The sequence below is a fragment of the Oncorhynchus masou genome, unplaced genomic scaffold (assembly GCF_036934945.1).
Source record: "Oncorhynchus masou masou isolate Uvic2021 unplaced genomic scaffold, UVic_Omas_1.1 unplaced_scaffold_685, whole genome shotgun sequence".
NCBI lineage: Eukaryota > Metazoa > Chordata > Actinopteri > Salmoniformes > Salmonidae > Oncorhynchus > Oncorhynchus masou.
The window spans coordinates 121,145-144,033 of NW_027013300.1; the positions used below are offsets into that span (position 1 = coordinate 121,145).

Genomic DNA, 22,889 nt, shown 5'->3' on the forward strand with positions numbered 1-22,889 from the left:
TCACATAATATGTTTCTATTTAAACAATGAATACAAGCATTTTACAGATGACAATATGTCTACACACTGTTTAATTAGAGAGAGATGCATTAGCACTGTAGCACTACTATATAATGAGCTACTGTATAACTCTTCACAAATCCAGTTATGAAGAGAGGTAAATGCTATGTCATAATATTTATATACAGACTCAGAATACCCAATATTAACATCAGCACAGTCCTTGTTACAGTATATCCTGGTTCACAACCATTATCAGATTGTTTGCCACTCAGTAGAGTACCAGCAGTGTGTTGGTGTGTCTGTGTCTTAGAGAGAGAGAGAATGAAGTTGTGTGCACTGTAAGGTGCTGTATGTGTGCGCGTTCTCCCACCAGCCTCCTCTGTTGTCATGGTGTTGTTAAACCACTTTTCTCACAAATCCAATGACGATTGTCTAAACATGACTGGTCATTCCATGCCTTTACAGGACGCCAGGTTTCTGTGTTCAGCTCAACACAGTCCTCCTCCCCATTTGCTGGGTTGTCACCACCATTATCAGGCTGCTGTAAGTACCAGTAACTACAGGGTAAAGAAAACAGAGAAAATAATTAATAAACATTTTGATTTGTCACATGCGCTGAATACAACAGGTGTTAACTTTACCATGAAATGCTTAGTTATGGGTCCTTTCCCAACAATGCAGAGTTAAATAGTAAGAAATAAAATAATAAAACATTTGCTAAATAAAAAAATGAAAATATTAAACACAAAATGAAAAGTGACCAGGCAATTAGGATAGACAGAGTTGCAGGGTGAGTGTGAAGAATGTGAAAGTGTGTGTGTGTGTCTGTCTGTCTGTCTGTCTGTCTGTCTGTCTGTCTGTCTGTGTGTGTGTGTGGACGTGGTAAATACTATTTCTAGGGGGTTTAGTGTTAAGGTTAGAATTAGTATAGGGTTAGGGTTAGAATTAGTATAGGGTTAGGGTTAGTTTTAGGGTTAAGTTTAGGGTTAGAGAAAGAGGTCGTATAAGGGAAAAAAGATTTTAAATGGGACCGATTTGTGGCGTCAATATACATGTGTGTGTTTTGTGTGTACATGTATTTCAGTATCTGTGTAAGTATGTGTGAGTGTGTGGGTAGAGTCTAGTGAGTGTGTGGGTATAGTCTAGTGAGTGTGTGGGTAGAGTCTAGTGAGTGTGTGGGTAGAGTCTAGTGAGTGTGTGGGTAGAGTCTAGTGAGTGTGTGGGTAGAGTCTAGTGAGTGTGTGGGTAGAGTCTAGTGAGTGTGTGGGTAGAGACTAGTGAGTGTGTGAGAAGAGTCTAGTGAGTGTGTTTGTAGAGTCTAGTGAGTGTGTGGGTAGAGTCTATTGAGTGTAGTGAGTGTGTGGGTAGAGTCTAGTGAGTGTGGGGGTAGAGTCTAGTGAGTGTGTGGGTAGAGTCTAGTGAGTGTGTGGGTAGAGTCTAGTGAGTGTGTGGGTAGAGTCTAGTGAGTGTGTGGGTGGAGTCTATTGAGGGTGTGGGTGGAGTCTATTGAGTGTGTGGGTAGAGTCTATTGAGTGTAGTGAGTGTGTTGGTAGAATCTAGTGAGTGTGTGTGGGTAGGGTCTAGTGAGTGTGTGGGCAGAGTCTAGTGAGTGTGTGGGTAGAGTCTAGTGAGTGTGTGGGTAGAGTCTAGTGAGTGTGTGGGTAGAGTGGGGTAGAGTCTACCCCCACACTCACAGTCTAGTGAGTGTATGGGTAGAGTCTAGTGAGTGTGGGGGTATAGTCTAGTGAGTGTGGGGGTAGAGTCTAGTGAGTGTGGGGGTAGTCTAGTGAGTGTGGGGGTAGAGTCTAGTGAGTGTGTGGGTAGAGTCTCGTGAGTGTATGGGTAGAGTCTAGTGAGTGTGTGGGTAGAGTCTAGACTCTGTGGGGGTAGAGTCTAGTGAGTGTGTGTAGGTAGAGTCTAGTGAGTGTGTGGGTAAAGTCTAGTGAGTGTGTGGGTAGAGTCTAGTGAGTGTGTGGGTAGCGTCTAGTGAGTGTGTGGGTAGAGTCTAGTGAGTGTGTGGGTAGAGTCTATTGAGTGTAGTGAGTGTGTGGGTAGAGTCTAGTGAATGTGGGGGTAGAGTCTAGTGAGTGTGTGGGTAGAGTCTAGTGAGTGTGTGGGTAGAGTCTAGTGAGTGTGTGGGTAGAGTCTAGTGAGTGTGTGGGTTGAGTCTAGTGAGTGTGTGGGTAGAGTCTAGTGAGTGTGTGGGTAGAGTCTAGTGAGTGTGGGGTAGAGTCTAGTGAGTGTGGGTAGAGTCTAGTGAGTGTGTGGGTAGAGTCTAGTGAGTGTGTGGTTAGAGTCTCGTGAGTGTGTGGGTAGAGTGTGTGGGTAGAGTCTAGTGAGTGTGTGGGCAGAGTCTAGTGAGTGTGTGGGTATAGTCTAGTGAGTGTGGGGGTATAGTCTAGTGAGTGTGTGGGTAGAGTCTAGTGAGTGTGTGGGTAGAGTCTAGTGAGTTTGAGGGTAGAGTCTAGTGAGTGTGGGGGTAGAGTCTAGTGAGTGTGGGTAGAGTCTAGTGAGTGTGTGGGTAGAGTCTAGTGAGTGAGTGGTTAGAGTCTCGTGAGTGTGTGGGTAGAGTGTGTGGGTAGAGTCTAGTGAGTGTGTGGGTAGAGTCTAGTGAGTGTGTGGGTATAGTCTAGTGAGTGTGAGGGTAGAGTCTATTGAGTGTAGTGAGTGTGTGGGTAGAGTCTAGTGAGTGTGGGGTAGAGTCTAGTGAGTGTGTGGGTAGAGTCTAGTGAGTGTGTGGGTAGAGTCTAGTGAGTGTGTGGGTAGAGTCTAGTGAGTGTGTGGGTTGAGTCTAGTGAGTGTGTGGGTAGAGTCTAGTGAGTGTGTGGGTAGAGTCTAGTGAGTGTGTGGGTGGAGTCTATTGAGTGTGTGGGTGGAGTCTATTGAGTGTGTGTGTAGAGTCTATTGAGTGTAGTGAGTGTGTTGGTAGAATCTAGTGAGTGTGTGTGGGTAGAGTCTAGTGAGTGTGTGGGTAGAGTCTAGTGAGTGTGTGGGTAGAGTCTAGTGAGTGTGTGGGTAGAGTCTAGTGAGTGTGTGGGTAGAGTCTAGTGAGTGTGTGGGTAGAGTCTAGTGAGTGTTGGGGTAGAGTCTAGTGAGTGTGTGGGTAGAGTCTAGTGAGTGTGTGGGTATAGTCTAGTGAGTGTGGGGGTATAGTCTAGTGAGTGTGTGGGTAGAGTCTAGTGAGTGTGTGGGTAGAGTCTAGTGAGTGTGAGGGTAGAGTCTAGTGAGTGTGGGGGTAGAGTCTAGTGAGTGTGGGTAGAGTCTAGTGAGTGTGTGGGTAGAGTCTAGTGAGTGAGTGGTTAGAGTCTCGTGAGTGTGTGGGTAGATGTGTGGGTAGAGTCTAGTGAGTGTGTGGGTAGAGTCTAGTGAGTGTGTGGGTAGAGTCTAGTGAGTGTGTGGGTAGAGTGGGGTAGAGTCTACCCCCACACTAACAGTCTAGTGAGTGTATGGGTAGAGTCTAGTGAGTGTGGGGGTATAGTCTAGTGAGTGTGGGGGTAGAGTCTAGTGAGTGTGGGGGTAGTCTAGTGAGTGTGGGGGTAGAGTCTAGTGAGTGTGTGGGTAGAGTCTCGTGAGTGTATGGGTAGAGTCTAGTGAGTGTGTGGGTAGAGTCTAGACTCTGTGGGGGTAGAGTCTAGTGAGTGTGTGTAGGTAGAGTCTAGTGAGTGTGTGGGTAGAGTGGGTAGAGTCTACCCCCACACTCACAGTCTAGTGAGTGTATGGGTAGAGTCTAGTGAGTGTGGGGGTATAGTCTAGTGAGTGTGGGGGTAGTCTAGTGAGTGTGGGGGTAGAGTCTAGTGAGTGTGTGGGTAGAGTCTCGTGAGTGTATGGGTAGAGTCTAGTGAGTGTGTGGGTAGAGTCTAGACTCTGTGGGGGTAGAGTCTAGTGAGTGTGTGTAGGTAGAGTCTAGTGAGTGTGTGTAGAGTAGGGTAGAGTCTACCCCCACACTCACAGTGTAGTGAGTGTATGGGTAGAGTCTAGTGAGTGTGGGGGTAGAGTCTAGTGAGTGTGGGGGTAGTCTAGTGAGTGTGGGGGTAGAGTCTGGTGAGTGTGTGGGTAGAGTCTCGTGAGTGTATGGGTAGAGTCTAGTGAGTGTGTGGGTAGAGTCTAGACTCTGTGGGGGTAGAGTCTAGTGAGTGTGTGTAGGTAGAGTCTAGTGAGTGTGTGGGTAAAGTCTAGTGAGTGTGTGGGTAGAGTCTAGTGAGTGTGTGGGTAGCGTCTAGTGAGTGTGTGGGTAGAGTCTAGTGAGTGTGTGGGTAGAGTCTATTGAGTGTAGTGAGTGTGTGGGTAGAGTCTAGTGAATGTGGGGGTAGAGTCTAGTGAGTGTGTGGGCAGAGTCTAGTGAGTGTGTGGGTATAGTCTAGTGAGTGTGGGGGTATAGTCTAGTGAGTGTGTGGGTAGAGTCTAGTGAGTGTGTGGGTAGAGTCTAGTGAGTTTGAGGGTAGAGTCTAGTGAGTGTGGGGGTAGAGTCTAGTGAGTGTGGGTAGAGTCTAGTGAGTGTGTGGGTAGAGTCTAGTGAGTGAGTGGTTAGAGTCTCGTGAGTGTGTGGGTAGAGTGTGTGGGTAGAGTCTAGTGAGTGTGTGGGTAGAGTCTAGTGAGTGTGTGGGTATAGTCTAGTGAGTGTGAGGGTAGAGTCTATTGAGTGTAGTGAGTGTGTGGGTAGAGTCTAGTGAGTGTGGGGGTAGAGTCTAGTGAGTGTGTGGGTAGAGTCTAGTGAGTGTGTGGGTAGAGTCTAGTGAGTGTGTGGGTAGAGTCTAGTGAGTGTGTGGGTTGAGTCTAGTGAGTGTGTGGGTAGAGTCTAGTGAGTGTGTGGGTAGAGTCTAGTGAGTGTGTGGGTGGAGTCTATTGAGTGTGTGGAGTCTATTGAGTGTGTGTGTAGAGTCTATTGAGTGTAGTGAGTGTGTTGGTAGAATCTAGTGAGTGTGTGTGGGTAGAGTCTAGTGAGTGTGTGGGTAGAGTCTAGTGAGTGTGTGGGTAGAGTCTAGTGAGTGTGTGGGTAGAGTCTAGTGAGTGTGTGGGTAGAGTCTAGTGAGTTTGTGGGTAGAGTCTAGTGAGTGTTGGGGTAGAGTCTAGTGAGTGTGTGGGTAGAGTCTAGTGAGTGTGTGGGTATAGTCTAGTGAGTGTGGGGGTATAGTCTAGTGAGTGTGTGGGTAGAGTCTAGTGAGTGTGTGGGTAGAGTCTAGTGAGTGTGAGGGTAGAGTCTAGTGAGTGTGGGGGTAGAGTCTAGTGAGTGTGGGTAGAGTCTAGTGAGTGTGTGGGTAGAGTCTAGTGAGTGAGTGGGTAGAGTCTAGTGAGTGTTGGGGTAGAGTCTAGTGAGTGTGTGGGTAGAGTCTAGTGAGTGTGTGGGTTGAGTCTAGTGAGTGTGTGGGTAGAGTCTAGTGAGTGTGTGGGTAGAGTCTAGTGAGTGTGTGGGTTGAGTCTAGTGAGTGTGTGGGTAGAGTCTAGTGAGTGTGTGGGTAGAGTCTAGTGAGTGTGTGGGTTGAGTCTAGTGAGTGTGTGGGTAGAGTCTAGTGAGTGTGTGGGTAGAGTCTAGTGAGTGTGTGGGTAGAGTCTAGTGAGTGTGTGGGTAGAGTCTAGTGAGTGTGTGGGTAGAGTCTAGTGAGTGTTGGGGTAGAGTCTAGTGAGTGTGTGGGTAGAGTCTAGTGAGTGTGTGTGTAGAGTCTATTGAGTGTAGTGAGTGTGTGTGTTGGTAGAATCTAGTGAGTGTGTGTGGGTAGAGTCTAGTGAGTGTGTGGGTAGAGTCTAGTGAGTGTGTGGGTAGAGTCTAGTGAGTGTGTGGGTAGAGTCTAGTGAGTGTGTGGGTAGAGTCTAGTGAGTGTGTGGGTAGAGTCTAGTGAGTGTTGGGGTAGAGTCTAGTGAGTGTGTGGGTAGAGTCTAGTGAGTGTGTGGGTATAGTCTAGTGAGTGTGGGGGTATAGTCTAGTGAGTGTGTGGGTAGAGTCTAGTGAGTGTGTGGGTAGAGTCTAGTGAGTGTGAGGGTAGAGTCTAGTGAGTGTGGGGGTAGAGTCTAGTGAGTGTGGGTAGAGTCTAGTGAGTGTGTGGGTAGAGTCTAGTGAGTGAGTGGTTAGAGTCTCGTGAGTGTGTGGGTAGATGTGTGGGTAGAGTCTAGTGAGTGTGTGGGTAGAGTCTAGTGAGTGTGTGGGTAGAGTCTAGTGAGTGTGTGGGTAGAGTGGGGTAGAGTCTACCCCCACACTAACAGTCTAGTGAGTGTATGGGTAGAGTCTAGTGAGTGTGGGGGTATAGTCTAGTGAGTGTGGGGGTAGAGTCTAGTGAGTGTGGGGGTAGTCTAGTGAGTGTGGGGGTAGAGTCTAGTGAGTGTGTGGGTAGAGTCTCGTGAGTGTATGGGTAGAGTCTAGTGAGTGTGTGGGTAGAGTCTAGACTCTGTGGGGGTAGAGTCTAGTGAGTGTGTGTAGGTAGAGTCTAGTGAGTGTGTGGGTAAAGTCTAGAGAGTGTGTGGGTAGAGTCTAGTGAGTGTGTGGGTAGAGTCTAGTGAGTGTGTGGGTAGAGTCTAGTGAGTGTGTGGGTAGAGTCTATTGAGTGTAGTGAGTGTGTGGGTAGAGTCTAGTGAGTGTGGGGGTAGAGTCTAGTGAGTGTGTGGGTAGAGTCTAGTGAGTGTGTGGGTAGAGTCTAGTGAGTGTGTGGGTTGAGTCTAGTGAGTGTGTGGGTAGAGTCTAGTGAGTGTGTGGGTAGAGTCTAGTGAGTGTGGGGGTAGAGTCTAGTGAGTGTGGGTAGAGTCTAGTGAGTGTGTGGGTAGAGTCCAGTGAGTGTGTGGTTAGAGTCTCGTGAGTGTGTGGGTAGAGTGTGTGGGTAGAGTCTAGTGAGTGTGTGGGTAGAGTCTAGTGAGTGTGTGGGTAGAGTCTAGTGAGTGTGTGGGTAGAGTCTAGTGAGTGTGAGGGTAGAGTCTAGTGAGTGTGGGGTAGAGTCTAGTGAGTGTGGGTAGAGTCTAGTGAGTGTGTGGGTAGAGTCTAGTGAGTGAGTGGTTAGACTCTCGTGAGTGTGTGGGTAGAGTGTGTGGGTAGAGTCTAGTGAGTGTGTGGGTAGAGTCTAGTGAGTGTGTGGGTAGAGTCTAGTGAGTGTGTGGGTAGATTGGGGTAGAGTCTACCCCCACACTCACAGTCTAGTGAGTGTATGGGTAGAGTCTAGTGAGTGTGGGGGTATAGTCTAGTGAGTGTGGGGGTAGAGTCTAGTGAGTGTGGGGGTAGTCTAGTGAGTGTGTGGGTAGAGTCTAGACTCTGTGGGGGTAGAGTCTAGTGAGTGTGTGTAGGTAGAGTCTAGTGAGTGTGTGGGTAAAGTCTAGTGAGTGTGTGGGTAGAGTCTAGTGAGTGTGGGGGTAGAGTCTAGTGAGTGTGTGGGTAGAGTCTAGTGAGTGTGTGGGTAGAGTCTATTGAGTGTAGTGAATGTGTGGGTAGAGTCTAGTGAGTGTGGGGGTAGAGTCTAGTGAGTGTGTTTGTAGAGTCTAGTGAGTGTGTGGGTAGAGTCTAGTGAGTGTTTGGGTAGAGTCTAGTGAGTGTGTGGGTAGAGTCTAGTGAGTGTGTGGTTAGAGTCTATTGAGTGTAGTGAGTGTGTGGGTAGAGTCTAGTGAGTGTGTGGGTAGAGTCTAGTGAGTGTGTGGGTTGAGTCTAGTGAGTGTGTGGGTAGAGTCTAGTGAGTGTGTGGGTAGAGTCTAGTGAGTGTGGGGGTAGAGTCTAGTGAGTGTGGGTAGAGTCTAGTGAGTGTGGGTAGAGTCTAGTGAGTGTGTGGGTAGAGTCTAGTGAGTGTGTGGTTAGAGTCTCGTGAGTGTGTGGGTAGAGTGTGTGGGTAGAGTCTAGTGAGTGTGTGGGTAGAGTCTAGTGAGTGTGTGGGTAGAGTGGGGTAGAGTCTAGAGTGGGGTAGAGTCTACCCCCACACTCACAGTCTAGTGAGTGTGTGGGTAGAGTCTAGTGAGTGTGGGGGTATAGTCTAGTGAGTGTGGGGGTAGAGTCTAGTGAGTGTGGGGGTAGTCTAGTGAGTGTGGGGGTAGAGTCTAGTGAGTGTGTGGGTAGAGTCTCGTGAGTGTGTGGGTAGAGTCTAGTGAGTGTGGGGGTAGAGTCTAGTGAGTGTGTGGGTAGAGTCTCGTGAGTGTGTGGGTAGAGTCTAGTCAGTGTGTGGGTAGAGTCTAGACTCTGTGTGGGTAGAGTCTAGTGAGTGTGTCGGTAGAGTCTAGTGAGTGTGTGGGTAGAGTCTAGTGAGTGTGTGGGTAGAGTGGGGTAGAGTCTACCCCCACACTAACAGTCTAGTGAGTGTATGGGTAGAGTCTAGTGAGTGTGGGGGTATAGTCTAGTGAGTGTGGGGGTAGAGTCTAGTGATTGTGGGGTAGTCTAGTGAGTGTGGGGTAGAGTCTAGTGAGTGTGTGGGTAGAGTCTCGTGAGTGTATGGGTAGAGTCTAGTGAGTGTGTGGGTAGAGTCTAGTGAGTGTGTGGGTAGAGTCTAGTGAGTGTGTGGGTAGAGTCTATTGAGTGTAGTGAGTGTGTGGGTAGAGTCTAGTGAGTGTGGGGGTAGAGTCTAGTGAGTGTGTGGGTAGAGTCTAGTGAGTGTGTGGGTAGAGTCTAGTGAGTGTGTGGGTAGAGTCTAGTGAGTGTGTGGGTTGAGTCTAGTGAGTGTGTGGGTAGAGTCTAGTGAGTGTGGGGGTAGAGTCTAGTGAGTGTGGGTAGAGTCTAGTGAGTGTGTGGGTAGAGTCCAGTGAGTGTGTGGTTAGAGTCTCAAGTGAGTGTGTGGGTAGAGTCTAGTGAGTGTGTGGGTAGAGTCTAGTGAGTGTGTGGGTAGAGTCTAGTGAGTGTGTGGGTTGAGTCTAGTGAGTGTGTGGGTAGAGTCTAGTGAGTGTGGGGGTAGAGTCTAGTGAGTGTGGGTAGAGTCTAGTGAGTGTGTGGGTAGAGTCCAGTGAGTGTGTGGTTAGAGTCTCGTGAGTGTGTGGGTAGAGTGTGTGGGTAGAGTCTAGTGAGTGTGTGGGTAGAGTCTAGTGAGTGTGTGGGTATAGTCTAGTGAGTGTGGGGGTTTAGTCTAGTGAGTGTGTGGGTAGAGTCTAGTGAGTGTGTGGGTAGAGTCTAGTGAGTGTGAGGGTAGAGTCTAGTGAGTGTGGGGTAGAGTCTAGTGAGTGTGGGTAGAGTCTAGTGAGTGTGTGGGTAGAGTCTAGTGAGTGAGTGGTTAGACTCTCGTGAGTGTGTGGGTAGAGTGTGTGGGTAGAGTCTAGTGAGTGTGTGGGTAGAGTCTAGTGAGTGTGTGGGTAGAGTCTAGTGAGTGTGTGGGTAGAGTGGGGTAGAGTCTACCCCCACACTCACAGTCTAGTGAGTGTATGGGTAGAGTCTAGTGAGTGTGGGGGTATAGTCTAGTGAGTGTGGGGGTAGAGTCTAGTGAGTGTGGGGGTAGTCTAGTGAGTGTGTGGGTAGAGTCTAGACTCTGTGGGGGTAGAGTCTAGTGAGTGTGTGTAGGTAGAGTCTAGTGAGTGTGTGGGTAAAGTCTAGTGAGTGTGTGGGTAGAGTCTAGTGAGTGTGGGGGTAGAGTCTAGTGAGTGTGTGGGTAGAGTCTAGTGAGTGTGTGGGTAGAGTCTATTGAGTGTAGTGAATGTGTGGGTAGAAGTCTAGTGAGTGTGGGGGTAGAGTCTAGTGAGTGTGTTTGTAGAGTCTAGTGAGTGTGTGGGTAGAGTCTAGTGAGTGTTTGGGTAGAGTCTAGTGAGTGTGTGGGTAGAGTCTAGTGAGTGTGTGGGTAGAGTCTATTGAGTGTAGTGAGTGTGTGGGTAGAGTCTAGTGAGTGTGGGGGTAGAGTCTAGTGAGTGTGTTTGTAGAGTCTAGTGAGTTTGTGGGTAGAGTCTAGTGAGTGTGTGGGTAGAGTCTAGTGAGTGTGTGGGTTGAGTCTAGTGAGTGTGTGGGTAGAGTCTAGTGAGTGTGTGGGTAGAGTCTAGTGAGTGTGGGGGTAGAGTCTAGTGAGTGTGGGTAGAGTCTAGTGAGTGTGTGGGTAGAGTCTAGTGAGTGTGTGGTTAGAGTCTCGTGAGTGTGTGGGTAGAGTGTGTGGGTAGAGTCTAGTGAGTGTGTGGGTAGAGTCTAGTGAGTGTGTGGGTAGAGTCTAGTGAGTGTGTGGGTAGAGTGGGGTAGAGTCTAGAGTGGGGTAGAGTCTACCCCCACACTCACAGTCTAGTGAGTGTGTGGGTAGAGTCTAGTGAGTGTGGGGGTATAGTCTAGTGAGTGTGGGGGTAGAGTCTAGTGAGTGTGGGGGTAGTCTAGTGAGTGTGGGGGTAGAGTCTAGTGAGTGTGTGGGTAGAGTCTCGTGAGTGTGGGGGTAGAGTCTAGTGAGTGTGTGGGTAGAGTCTCGTGAGTGTGTGGGTAGAGTCTAGTCAGTGTGTGGGTAGAGTCTAGACTCTGTGGGTAGAGTCTAGTGAGTGTGTCAGTAGAGTCTAGTGAGTGTGGGGGTAGAGTCTAGTGAGTGTGGGTAGAGTCTATTTAGTGTGTGGGTAGAGTCTAGTGAGTGTGTGGTTAGAGTCTCATGAGTGTGTGGGTAGAGTCTAGTGAGTGTGTGGGTAGAGTGGGGTAGAGTCTAGAGTGTGGGTAGAGTCTAGTGACCCCCCACACTCACAGTCTAGTGAGTGTGTGGGTAGAGTCTAGTGAGTGTGGGGGTATAGTCTAGTGAGTGTGGGTAGAGTCTAGTGAGTGTGTGGGTAGAGTCTAGTGAGTGAGTGGTTAGAGTCTCGTGAGTGTGTGGGTAGAGTGTGTGGGTAGAGTCTTGTGAGTCTGTGGGTAGAGTCTAGTGAGTGTGTGGGTAGAGTCTAGTGAGTGTGTGGGTAGAGTGGGTAGAGTCTACCCCCACACTCTGAGTCTAGTGAGTGTATGGGTAGAGTCTAGTGAGTGTGTGGGTAGAGTCTAGTGAGTGTGTGGGTATAGTCTAGTGAGTGTGGGGGTATAGTCTAGTGAGTGTGTGGGTAGAGTCTAGTGAGTGTGAGGGTAGAGTCTAGTGAGTGTGGGTAGAGTCTAGTGAGTGTGTGGGGTAGAGTGTAGTGAGTGAGTGGTTAGAGTCTCGTGAGTGTGTGGGTAGAGTCTAGTGAGTGTGTGGGTAGAGTCTAGTGAGTGTGGGTAGAGTCTAGTGAGTGTGTGGGTAGAGTCTAGTGAGTGTGTGGTTAGAGTCTCGTGAGTGTGGGTAGAGTGTGTGTGTAGAGTCTAGTGAGTGTGTGGGTAGAGTCTAGTGAGTGTGTGGGTAGAGTCTAGTGAGTGTGTGGGTAGAGTGGGGTAGAGTCTAGAGTGGGGTAGAGTCTACCCCCACACTCACAGTCTAGTGAGTGTGTGGGTAGAGTCTAGTGAGTGTGTGTGTAGAGTCTAGTGAGTGTGTGGGTAGAGTCTAGTGAGTGTGTGGGTAGAGTCTAGTGAGTGTGTGGGTAGAGTGGGGTAGAGTCTAGAGTGGGGTAGAGTCTGCCCCCACACTCACAGTCTAGTGAGTGTGTGGGTAGAGTCGAGTGAGTGTGGGGGTATAGTCTAGTGAGTGTGGGGGTAGAGTCTAGTGAGTGTGGGGGTAGTCTAGTGAGTGTGGGGGTAGAGTCTAGTGAGTGTGTGGGTAGAGTCTCGTGAGTGTGTGGGTAGAGTCTAGTGAGTATGGGGGTAGAGTCTAGTGAGTGTGTGGGTAGAGTCTCGTGAGTGTGTGGGTAGAGTCTAGTCAGTGTGTGGGTAGAGTCTAGACTCTGTGTGGGTAGAGTCTAGTGAGTGTGTCAGTAGAGTCTAGTGAGTGTGGGGGTAGAGTCTAGTGAGTGTGGGTAGAGTCTATTTAGTGTGTGGGTAGAGTCTAGTGAGTGTGTGGTTAGAGTCTCATGAGTGTGTGGGTAGAGTCTAGTGAGTGTGTGGGTAGAGTGGGGTAGAGTCTAGAGTGGGGTAGAGTCACCCCCACACTCACAGTCTAGTGAGTGTGTGGGTAGAGTCTAGTGAGTGTGGGGGTATAGTCTAGTGAGTGTGGGTAGAGTCTAGTGAGTGTGTGGGTAGAGTCTAGTGAGTGAGTGGTTAGAGTCTCGTGAGTGTGTGGGTAGAGTGTGTGGGTAGAGTCTTGTGAGTCTGTGGGTAGAGTCTAGTGAGTGTGTGGGTAGAGTCTAGTGAGTGTGTGGGTAGAGTGGGGTAGAGTCTACCCCCACACTCACAGTCTAGTGAGTGTATGGGTAGAGTCTAGTGAGTGTGTGGGTAGAGTCTAGTGAGTGTGTGGGTATAGTCTAGTGAGTGTGGGGGTATAGTCTAGTGAGTGTGTGGGTAGAGTCTAGTGAGTGTGAGGGTAGAGTCTAGTGAGTGTGGGTAGAGTCTAGTGAGTGTGTCGGTAGAGTCTAGTGAGTGAGTGGTTAGAGTCTAGTGAGTGTGTGGGTAGAGTCTAGTGAGTGTGTGGGTAGAGTCTAGTGAGTGTGGGTAGAGTCTAGTGAGTGTGTGGGTAGAGTCTAGTGAGTGTGTGGTTAGAGTCTCGTGAGTGTGGGTAGAGTGTGTGTGTAGAGTCTAGTGAGTGTGTGGGTAGAGTCTGGTTAGAGTGAGTGTGTGGGTAGAGTCTAGTGAGTGTGTGGGTAGAGTGGGGCAGAGTCTAGAGTGGGGTAGAGTCTACCCCTACACTCACAGTCTAGTGAGTGTGTGGGTAGAGTCTAGTGAGTGTGGGGGTATAGTCTAGTGAGTGTGGGGGTAGAGTCTAGTGAGTGTGGGGGTAGTCTAGTGAGTGTGGGGGTAGAGTCTAGTGAGTGTGTGGGTAGAGTCTCGTGAGTGTGTGGGTAGAGTCTAGTGAGTGTGGGGGTAGAGTCTAGTGAGTGTGTGGGTAGAGTCTTGTGAGTGTGTGGGTAGAGTCTAGTCAGTGTGTGGGTAGAGTCTAGACTCTGTGTGGGTAGAGTCTAGTGAGTGTGTAGAGTCTAGTCAGTGTGTGGGTAGAGTCTAGTGAGTGTGTGGGTAGAGTCTAGTGAGTGTGAGGGTAGAGTCTAGTGAGTGTGGGGGTAGAGTCTAGTGAGTGTGGGTAGAGTCTAGTGAGTGTGTGGGTAGAGTGTAGTGAGTGTGTGGTTAGAGTCTCATGAGTGTGTGGGTAGAGTCTAGTGAGTGTGTGGGTAGAGTGGGGTAGAGTCTAGAGTGGGGTAGACCCTACCCCACACTCACTAGACTACCCACACACTCACTACACTCAATAGACAAAAAAAAGTGTCAATTTCAATACAGACATGTTTTTTTTTTTCAGATTTAAAAGGAGCATTGCCTTATTTGGAACAAGAACTAACACTTTATCTGTATTTTTTAATGATATTTTAAGATATATCTTTAGTGCTCGTGGAATGACATCTATGAACATTATTTGAAGCAACGTGTAATTTGATGAAGGTCTCTATCACACCTGGATGGTCAAGTCTCACCTTGTGTTCTTTGAATTATGAACAACACCGATAAACAGTCCTACTCATACTCATTGTGGTTATTGTTATTATAGAGCAGTAGTCTCTTACCTTGGGGTGGTCAGTGCGGTGCCGTCCACCCATTTCCAGGCCCCCTCAGTAACAGAGTCAGTCAGACCAATCCAGGCTCTCTTATTGAAGCTGAAGAGAAACTCCTATTGGTGAGAAATATACTGATGTTGTCAACTACTTTAGACAACATGTGTTAAATACTGGAAGATACATTACTGACCAAGAGATGTTTGATTCTCTCACCTGTTCCTTATCACTGTTTATGATCACCAGATCTGCTCCTCTCTCCAGACAGTCCTGTCTACTCTCCTCCAGGGATTTGTCACTGTAGACAGGAAGTACCAACTGGATTCAAACTTCTGCCAGCCTTCAGGACAGGTTTGTTCTACAAGACAACAACATGCATTTCCATCTTGTTATTCTGCTCCTATTATTGTAGAATACGAACAGAAGTTTAATGCATATTAGATATGTGTTGTTATGATCATTTATCAGGTTAACTCACTCAGATTAGAGAATGTTGACGTGAGATCATCTCTTTCCTTCTGTAGCTGGTCTCTCTTTTTAGTCAGGGTGTTGTAACTGCTCTGTAGCTCGTCTCTCTCTTCAGTCAGTGTGTTGTATCTGGTCTGTAGCTGGTCTCTCTCTTCACTCAGGGTGTTGTAACTGGTCTGTAGCAGGTCTTTCTCTGCAGTCACATTGCCTCTGTTATCTGGAAAGGATTGATACATATAGCTCCTGGTTAATTCCCTCACAAAACTGTAATTCAATAATATCTAAATGCATATTCCCATGATAATGACTGAGATGATTGGCATGTAGTGTGGACATTTCACCAGTAAAACGTGATGAATTATCATTCAAGATTGACATGGATGTTTAGAGACTATTTTGAAATGAGGAATGCCTAACGTGGTGTAGGAAGGTGTTAAATATAACACGTTTTTGAGACAATGTGGATATAGTCAGACGTAATCTGAGGATGCGTGTCATGTATATTCTATAAAGAGATTCAAAAGGGGCCATCTGTTGGTACAAACTTTGATTGAGACATGATGATGTCATAAACAAATATCACTCCACCACTGGTTACAAAGACATGATGGACATCAGGAAAAGAGGACAGACTATCAGCTGATCATTGACGTTGATGATATAAATCTGCTCGTTAGCTAGATCAATCATTCTTTCACTGATTGGGATTTAATCTTTAATACTCACAAATAATAACTTCATAACATAGCCTGACCTTCATGGTCCTGCTGTAAATTACCTTCAGCTTATGAAGGCTTTTATACAGCCTTTGTAATGCTTTCATAAACACTACATAAATATGTTATTTTGCATCTTTAAGTATATGTCATGCTTTATAAAGGGTTCATAAACATGGCCTAACTGTGTGACAATATCACCCATGTCAAGTGTGACATGACCCACTATGTGACATAACCCACTATGTTGAATATGATATAAACATATAAAGGGGGACAAGCTGTGCTGAAGGAAGAAACAGGCTGTAAAGTTCAGTTTAGATGTGACACCTAATCTCCTTCCCAGACACTTCCGCCCAAATGGTCAGAAGGTCTGGTGGACCAACGCATCAAACTTGGCCTTCATTAGTTAGGGTTTGGTTTAAAAGTACATTTTAAGAAGAGAAATTAGGGCTTAGCCATGATTATGACTTTGTGGCTGTATTAACTAGTGACGACCAGGGGGAAAGTATTTGCTGGCAAAGGACATGGCCTAATGGGAAATATTTTACTCAGTAAGGTCACTTACATAGAATTCTATGGTCACTCCCACTAAGGCCAACTTTGAATGGTTGATATCAAAGGCTTATACAGTGCATTCAGAAAGTATTCAGACACTTTGACATTCTTACAACCTTATTCTACAATGTATTAAATTGTTTTCTCCCCTCATCAATCTAAACACAATACCCCATAATGACAAAGCATAAACAGTTTTGTAGAAATTTGTCCAACTTTAAGCTAGGGGGCACTATATTTATTTTTGGAAAAATAACTTTCCCAAAGTTAACTGCCTATTTCTCAGGACCAGATGCTAGAATATGCATATCATTGATAGCTTAGGATAGAAAACAATCTAGAGTTTCCAAAACTGTAAAAATGTTGTCTGTGAGTATAACAGAACTGATATTGCAGGCGAAATCCTGAGAAAAATCTAATCAGGAAGTGACTCTTATTTTGAAACCCCTGTCTTTCTATGCATCCCTATTGCCCATTGAAAGGAATATCAACCAGATTCCTTTTTCTATGTCTTCCTAAAGTATCTACAGCCTTTAGACGTAGTTTCACTTTATGTTGAAGAATGAGCGTAAACAAACACATTGCGTAAGTGGCCAGCTGATGGCTCTCAGAGTGATTATTGCGCGAAAGAGAAGAGGTAGCCATTTTTCCTCCCGGTCCAACTGAAAAGCCAACTGTCCCGGTTGATATATTATCGAAAAGATATTTGAAAAACACCTTGAGGATTGATTGCAAAAAAACGTTTCCATGTTTCTGTCGATATTATGGATATAATCAGGATTTTTTTCCGCCGTTGTGTATTTCTGAACATAACGTGACAAACAAATGGAGGTATTTCCGGTTCCGGGTTGGAGCGAGCGGTCGCATCTACACTTCGGTCCGCAGGTAGTATAACTTTTCATTACATTTCATTATAGTACAACGGTTTGATTTGTCTAATCTTAGCAATTTCTTCTTAGCTAGCTACATAGCCGTCTTTTGTATCAAAGATAATTGCGTAATTATCGTATTTCGTCGTCTAACGTAGTCTACACTGCTATCTGCCCAGCAGCTAGCTAACGTCCACCGTCTACCGAATACCAGCACTGTAGAAACTATTACACTCAACTGAACGACTTGATTAGTGTAGTGTTAGCTAGCTACATAGTTGTCTTTGCTGTCTTCGTATCCAAGATAATTGTGTAGTTTAGAGTGTGTAGACTTAGAGTGATTATCTTAATTTACTGAGGTTAGCTAGCCAGCTATTTGTCGTCCTTAACGTAGGAGATACTGCTAGCTAGCTAGCCAACAGCTAGCCATCGTCTACCGAATAGAACTTCAACAACCCGGTCAACATTCCACTTCGCTCCACAGGTAGTATCACATTTTCATTTCACTTCATTACAGTACAACGGTTTGATTTGTTTGATCGTAGCTAGCTAGCTACATAGCCGTCTTTGTATCTAAGACAATTGTGTAGTCTAGAGCGATTTTCTAGGTTAGCTAGCCAGCTATTGTTGTTCTTTTAACGTAACGCAACGTAATCAACACTGCTAGCTAGCCAGCTAGCCCCGAATAGCAGCACTGTAGAAACTATTACACTCGGAACGACTTGATTAGTGTAGTGTCAACAACGCAGCCACTGCCAGCTAGCCTACAAAGTCAACAACGCAGCCACTGCCAGCTAGCCTACTCCAGCAGTATTGTATCATTTCAATCATTTTAGTCAATAAGATTCTTGCTACGTAAGCTTAACTTTCTGAACATTCGAGACGTGTAGTCCACTTGTCATTCCAATCTCCTTTGCATTAGCGTAGTCTCTTCTGTAGCCTGTCAACTATGTGTCTATCTATCCCTGTTCTCTCCTCTCTGCACAGACCATACAAACGCTCCACACCGCGTGGCCGCGGCCACCCTAATCTGGTGGTCCCAGCGCGCACGACCCACGTGGAGTTCCAGGTCTCCGGTAGCCTCTGGAACTGCCGATCTGCGGCCAACAAGGCAGAGTTCATCTCAGCCTATGCCTCCCTCCAGTCCCTTGACTTCTTGGCACTGACGGAAACATGGATCACCACAGATAACACTGCTACTCCTACTGCCCTCTCTTCGTCCGCACACCCCGAGAGCTTCTGGTCAGCGGGGTGGTGGCACCGGGATCCTCATCTCTCCCAAGTGGTCATTCTCTCTTTCTCCCCTTACCCATCTGTCTATCGCCTCCTTTGAATTCCATGCTGTCACAGTTACCAGCCCTTTCAAGCTTAACATCCTTATCATTTATCGCCCTCCAGGTTCCCTCGGAGAGTTCATCAATGAGCTTGATGCCTTGATAAGCTCCTTTCCTGAGGACGGCTCACCTCTCACAGTCCTGGGCGACTTTAACCTCCCCACGTCTACCTTTGACTCATTCCTCTCTGCCTCCTTCTTTCCACTCCTCTCCTCTTTTGACCTCAAGGCAGGCCGATCGACCTCATCTTTACTAGATGCTGTTCTTCCACTAACCTCATTGCAACTCCCCTCCAAGTCTCCGACCACTACCTTGTATCCTTTTCCCTCTCGCTCTCATCCAATACTTTCCACACTGCCCCTACTCGGATGGTATCGCGCCGTCCCAACCTTCGCTCTCTCCCCCGCTACTCTCTCCTCTTCCATCCTATCATCTCTTCCCTCTGCTCAAACCTTCTCCAACCTATCTCCTGATTCTGCCTCCTCAACACTCCTCTCTTCCCTTTCTGCATCCTTTGACTCTCTATGTCCCCTATCCTCCAGGCCGGCTCGGTCCTCCCCTCCCGCTCCGTGGCTCGATGACTCAATGCGAGCTCACAGAACAGGGCTCCGGGCAGGCGAGCGGAAATGGAGGAAAACTCGCCTCCCTGCGGACCAAGGCATCCTTTCACTCTCTCCTCTCTACATTTTCCTCCTCTGTCTCTGCTGCTAAAGCCACTTTCTACCACTCTAAATTCCAAGCATCTGCCTCTAACCCTAGGAAGCTCTTTGCCACCTTCTCCTCACTCCTGAATCCTCCTCCCCCCCCCTCCTCCCTCTCTGCAGATGACTTCGTCAACCATTTTGAAAAGAAGGTCGACGACATCCGATCCTCGTTTGCTAAGTCAAACGACACCGCTGGTTCTGCTCACACTGCCCTACCCTGTGCTCTGACCTCTTTCTCCCGTCTCTCTCCAGATGAAATCTCGCTTCTTGTGACGGCCGGCCGCCCAACAACCTGCCCGCTTGACCCTATCCCCTCCTCTCTTCTCCAGACCATTTCCGGAGACCTTCTCCCTTACCTCACCTCGCTCATCAACTCATCCCTGACCGCTGGCTACGTCCCTTCCGTCTTCAAGAGAGCGAGAGTTGCACCCCTTCTGAAAAAACCTACACTCGATCCCTCCGATGTCAACAACTACAGACCAGTATCCCTTCTTTCTTTTCTCTCCAAAACTCTTGAACGTGCCGTCCTTGGCCAGCTCTCCCGCTATCTCTCTCAGAATGACCTTCTTGATCCAAATCAGTCAGGTTTCAAGACTAGTCATTCAACTGAGACTGCTCTTCTCTGTATCACGGAGGCGCTCCGCACTGCTAAAGCTAACTCTCTCTCCTCTGCTCTCATCCTTCTAGACCTATCGGCTGCCTTCGATACTGTGAACCATCAGATCCTCCTCTCCACCCTCTCCGAGTTGGGCATCTCCGGCGCGGCCCACGCTTGATTGCGTCCTACCTGACAGGTCGCTCCTACCAGGTGGCGTGGCGAGAATCTGTCTCCTCACCACGCGCTCTCACCACTGGTGTCCCCCAGGGCTCTGTTCTAGGCCCTCTCCTATTCTCGCTATACACCAAGTCACTTGGCTCTGTCATAACCTCACATGGTCTCTCCTATCATTGCTATGCAGACGACACACAATTAATCTTCTCCTTTCCCCCTTCTGATGACCAGGTGGCGAATCGCATCTCTGCATGTCTGGCAAACATATCAGTGTGGATGACGGATCACCACCTCAAGCTGAACCTCGGCAAGACGGAGCTGCTCTTCCTCCCGGGGAAGGACTGCCCGTTCCATGATCTCGCCATCACGGTTGACAACTCCATTGTGTCCTCCTCCCAGAGCGCTAAGAACCTTGGCGTGATCCTGGACAACACCCTGTCGTTCTCAACTAACATCAAGGCGGTGGCCCGTTCCTGTAGGTTCATGCTCTACAACATCCGCAGAGTACGACCCTGCCTCACACAGGAAGCGGCGCAGGTCCTAATCCAGGCACTTGTCATCTCCCGTCTGGATTACTGCAACTCGCTGTTGGCTGGGCTCCCTGCCTGTGCCATTAAACCCCTACAACTCATCCAGAACGCCGCAGCCAGTCTGGTGTTCAACCTTCCCAAGTTCTCTCACGTCACCCCGCTCCTCCGCTCTCTCCACTGGCTTCCAGTTGAAGCTCGCATCCGCTACAAGACCATGGTGCTTGCCTACGGAGCTGTGAGGGGAACTGCACCGCAGTACCTCCAGGCTCTGATCAGGCCCTACACCCAAACAAGGGCACTGCGTTCATCCACCTCTGGCCTGCTCGCCTCCCTACCACTGAGGAAGTACAGTTCCCGCTCAGCCCAGTCAAAACTGTTCGTTGCTCTGGCCCCCAATGGTGGAACAAACTCCCTCACGACGCCAGGACAGCGGAGTCAATCACCACCTTCCGGAGACACCTGAAACCCCACCTCTTTAAGGAATACCTAGGATAGGATAAAGTAATGCTTCTCACCCCCCCCCTTAAATGATTTAGATGCACTATTGTAAAGTGGCTGTTCCACTGGATGTCATAAGGTGAATTCACCAATTTGTAAGTCGCTCTGGATAAGAGCGTCTGCCAAATGACTTAAATGTAAATGTAAATGTATTTTGGGTATAAAAATTATATTTATGGAACAAAAGGAACATTTGCTGTCTAACTGGGAGTCTCGTCAGTGAAAACACTGAAGATCATCAAAGGTAAACGATTCATTTGATTGCTTTTCTGATTTTCGTGACCAAGCTTCCTGCTGCTAGCTGGACATAATGCTATGCTAGGCTATCGATAAACAACGTTTTGTCAGGATTTGGCCAGGGTTGTTCCGGTTTTTGGTCACTAGATGCCCCCATTGTGCTTTTTGACCTTTTGCTTTCCCTTGATCCCCATTATTATTTGCACCTGTGCCTCGTTTCCCCTGATTGTATTTAAACTCTTTGTTTCCCTCAGTTCTTTGCTCTGTGTTTGTATGTTAGCACCCAGCCCTAGTATTCTGTGTACTCTTGTTGATCCCGGTGGACGCTCTTGTGGAATTCTGTTTTTTTGTTCTTGTTTATTTATTTTTGAGTATCTTTTGAGGCTTTTTATGCTATACCTACCACCTTGTGGATTTACCTTTTTGCCTTGGAGGATTACCTTGTGGATTACCTTGTTCTTGTGGAATTCCTTTTGAGCTTGTGGAGTTACATGTTTTCCTGAAGGACTTCACTTTTTACTTTATTTAATACACCGTCTCAAGTACTGCTGTGTCTGCCTCATCTTCTGGGTTCTGCTGACTATTCGTGGCTGAGTTGGTTAAGTGACTGTTTCTCATTCCGGAGACCCGGGTTCGTAACCGGGTCCTGGCATGTTTCTGTCAATATTATGGAGCTAATTTGGAATATTTTTCGCCGTTGTCGTGACCGCAATTTCCGGGCGATTTCTCAGCCAAACGTGAAGAACAAACAGAACTATTTTGCCTCCAAAAATAATATTTTGGGAAAAAATGAACTTTGGCTATCTACCTGGGAGTCTCGTGAGTTAAAACGTCTGAAGTTAATCAAAGATAAACGATTTAATTTGATCGCTTTTCTGATTTTCGTGACAAGGTTTCCTGCTGCTAGCAAGGCATAATGCTATGCTAGTCTATGATAAACTTACACAAATGCTTGTCTGTAAATGCTTTTTGGCTGTAAAGCATATTTTGAAAATCTGAGATGACAGGGTGATTAACAAAAGGCTAAGCTGTGTTCCAATATATTTCACTTGTGATTTTCATGAATATGAATATTTTCTAGTAAGATTATTTGACCATTGCGCTATGCTAATTAGTATAGTTGCTGACACTTCTCTCGGATCCGGGATGGGTAGTTCCAAGATTAAAAATAATAAAACAGAAATATTAAATTTACTATTATTATTCAGACCCTTTACTCAGTACTTTGTTGAAGCACCTTTGGCAGCGATTACAGCCTCGAGACTTATTGGGTATGATTATTGGTTACAAGCTTGGCACACCTGTATTTGGGGAGTTTCTACCATGTTTCTCTGTAGATCCTCTCAACCTCTGTCAGGTTGGATGGGGAGCATTGCTGCACAGCTCTTTTCAAGTCTCTCCAGAGGTGTTCGATTCGGTTCAAGTCCAGGCTTTGACTGGGCCACTGAAGGACATTCAGAGTCTTGTCCTGAAGCCATTCCTGCGTTGTCTGTCATGTGCCTTTTACTGAGGAGTGGCTTCTGTCTGGCTACTCTACCATAAAGGCCTGATTGGTGAGTGCTGCATAGATGGTTGTGTAGTAAAACGCCAAATGGATCTACCTCCTGGTCCTCTTCCCCTGTCTCACCCACCAAGGGTAGAGACAGAGATGACCTCGCCTACTGAAATACCGGATTGGACAAAGCCACCAGAAGACAACTCAAGCCAACCAACTATTGAACCTGACTGGTGTCAGGAAGAATCACCCTCTGCCTCAAGTGACACCTCTGAATGGGAACAGCTGATAGACTCATTGCTGATAGAGTAAGGGCACTGTCATAAACAGAGGCCCATATTCGCACTGTAAGAAAAGTATTTCCTCATTGTTGCTAGAGTAATAGGCTCTGTCATAAACAGAGGCCCATATATGCACTGTAAGAAAAGTATTTCCTGTTGTAAGATATGTCATCACCCTCTCTGCTCTGGGGGAAGGGGAGGAGCAGCGGATCGGGTGCAGAGAATCAAAAGGTATGTAAAGAGACATTTGCCATTACTTTGGCGCTGACTTCTTGAATTCTGAATTGAATTCATTTAGACAACCATTTGATTTCGGGTAAATTGACACCTCACTCAAATTACTTAAAGATTCTAACTTGTTGGATCTGAGAAGTGACTTTCCAATATACCGTTTAACTATTGAACAGCTGTTTTGTCGCATATTGACCAGGTGCGTGTGTCTCAGAACCTCGGCCTCGTTGCGTGCCAAGGACGCTGCGGTCATTCAACGGGACTGAGAGTCACTCTAGTCCTTTAGTTGATCTCTTGTTTATACCTATGGTTGTCTGAATTGACCCTGTAAGCATATTGACCAGGTGCGTGTGTCTCAGAACCTCGGCCTCGATCGTGTTACAGACTTTTGATATTCCATTGGTTCAAGGGATCCAACGGGTCCTCTCATCCAGTCCAAACTTGAATCTCTAAATTTAGTAAACCACCGACTTCAAGTCAACCTCTCAGCCAGTAGGGGAGTCGCTACTAACTAAATTCTAAAAGAACTCTGACCGATTGAAACTCTGCTCCTGATCTTGTGGGTCTCCTCGTCATCTCCCAAAGGTAATTAAATAACTATTAAAAGAATTTAATATAGAGATAAGTGTTATCATTGTACCAGGCATTTTATAAGAGCATTAAGTCATTTGCATGTTTTTGATTAACGCCGAGTAACAAATTGTGTATTTTGAAGTGTGTTTGATTGTAAAAGACAAAAAACAGAGTGTTTTCAAAAATAAACGGTAGTCT

At 47.1% G+C, this 22,889-nt stretch overlaps 2 long non-coding RNA genes across 2 annotated transcripts in view; both read right to left on the reverse strand.

Annotated features, from left to right (window-relative positions):
• LOC135536917 (uncharacterized) lies at positions 1-13,708 on the reverse strand. The gene is made up of 3 exons (XR_010455093.1): positions 13,642-13,708; positions 13,438-13,541; positions 1-560 (listed from the first exon to the last, which is right to left on the reverse strand). It is a non-coding gene; the product is annotated as an uncharacterized LOC135536917 (long non-coding RNA).
• LOC135536918 (uncharacterized) overlaps positions 13,706-22,889 on the reverse strand; it is a 14,737-nt gene continuing 5,553 nt past the window's right edge. The window contains exons 2-3 of the long non-coding RNA XR_010455094.1: positions 13,904-14,110; positions 13,706-13,783 (exon numbers count right to left, since the gene is read on the reverse strand). This is a non-coding gene — a long non-coding RNA (uncharacterized LOC135536918). The remainder of the gene's footprint in view (positions 13,784-13,903; positions 14,111-22,889) is intronic.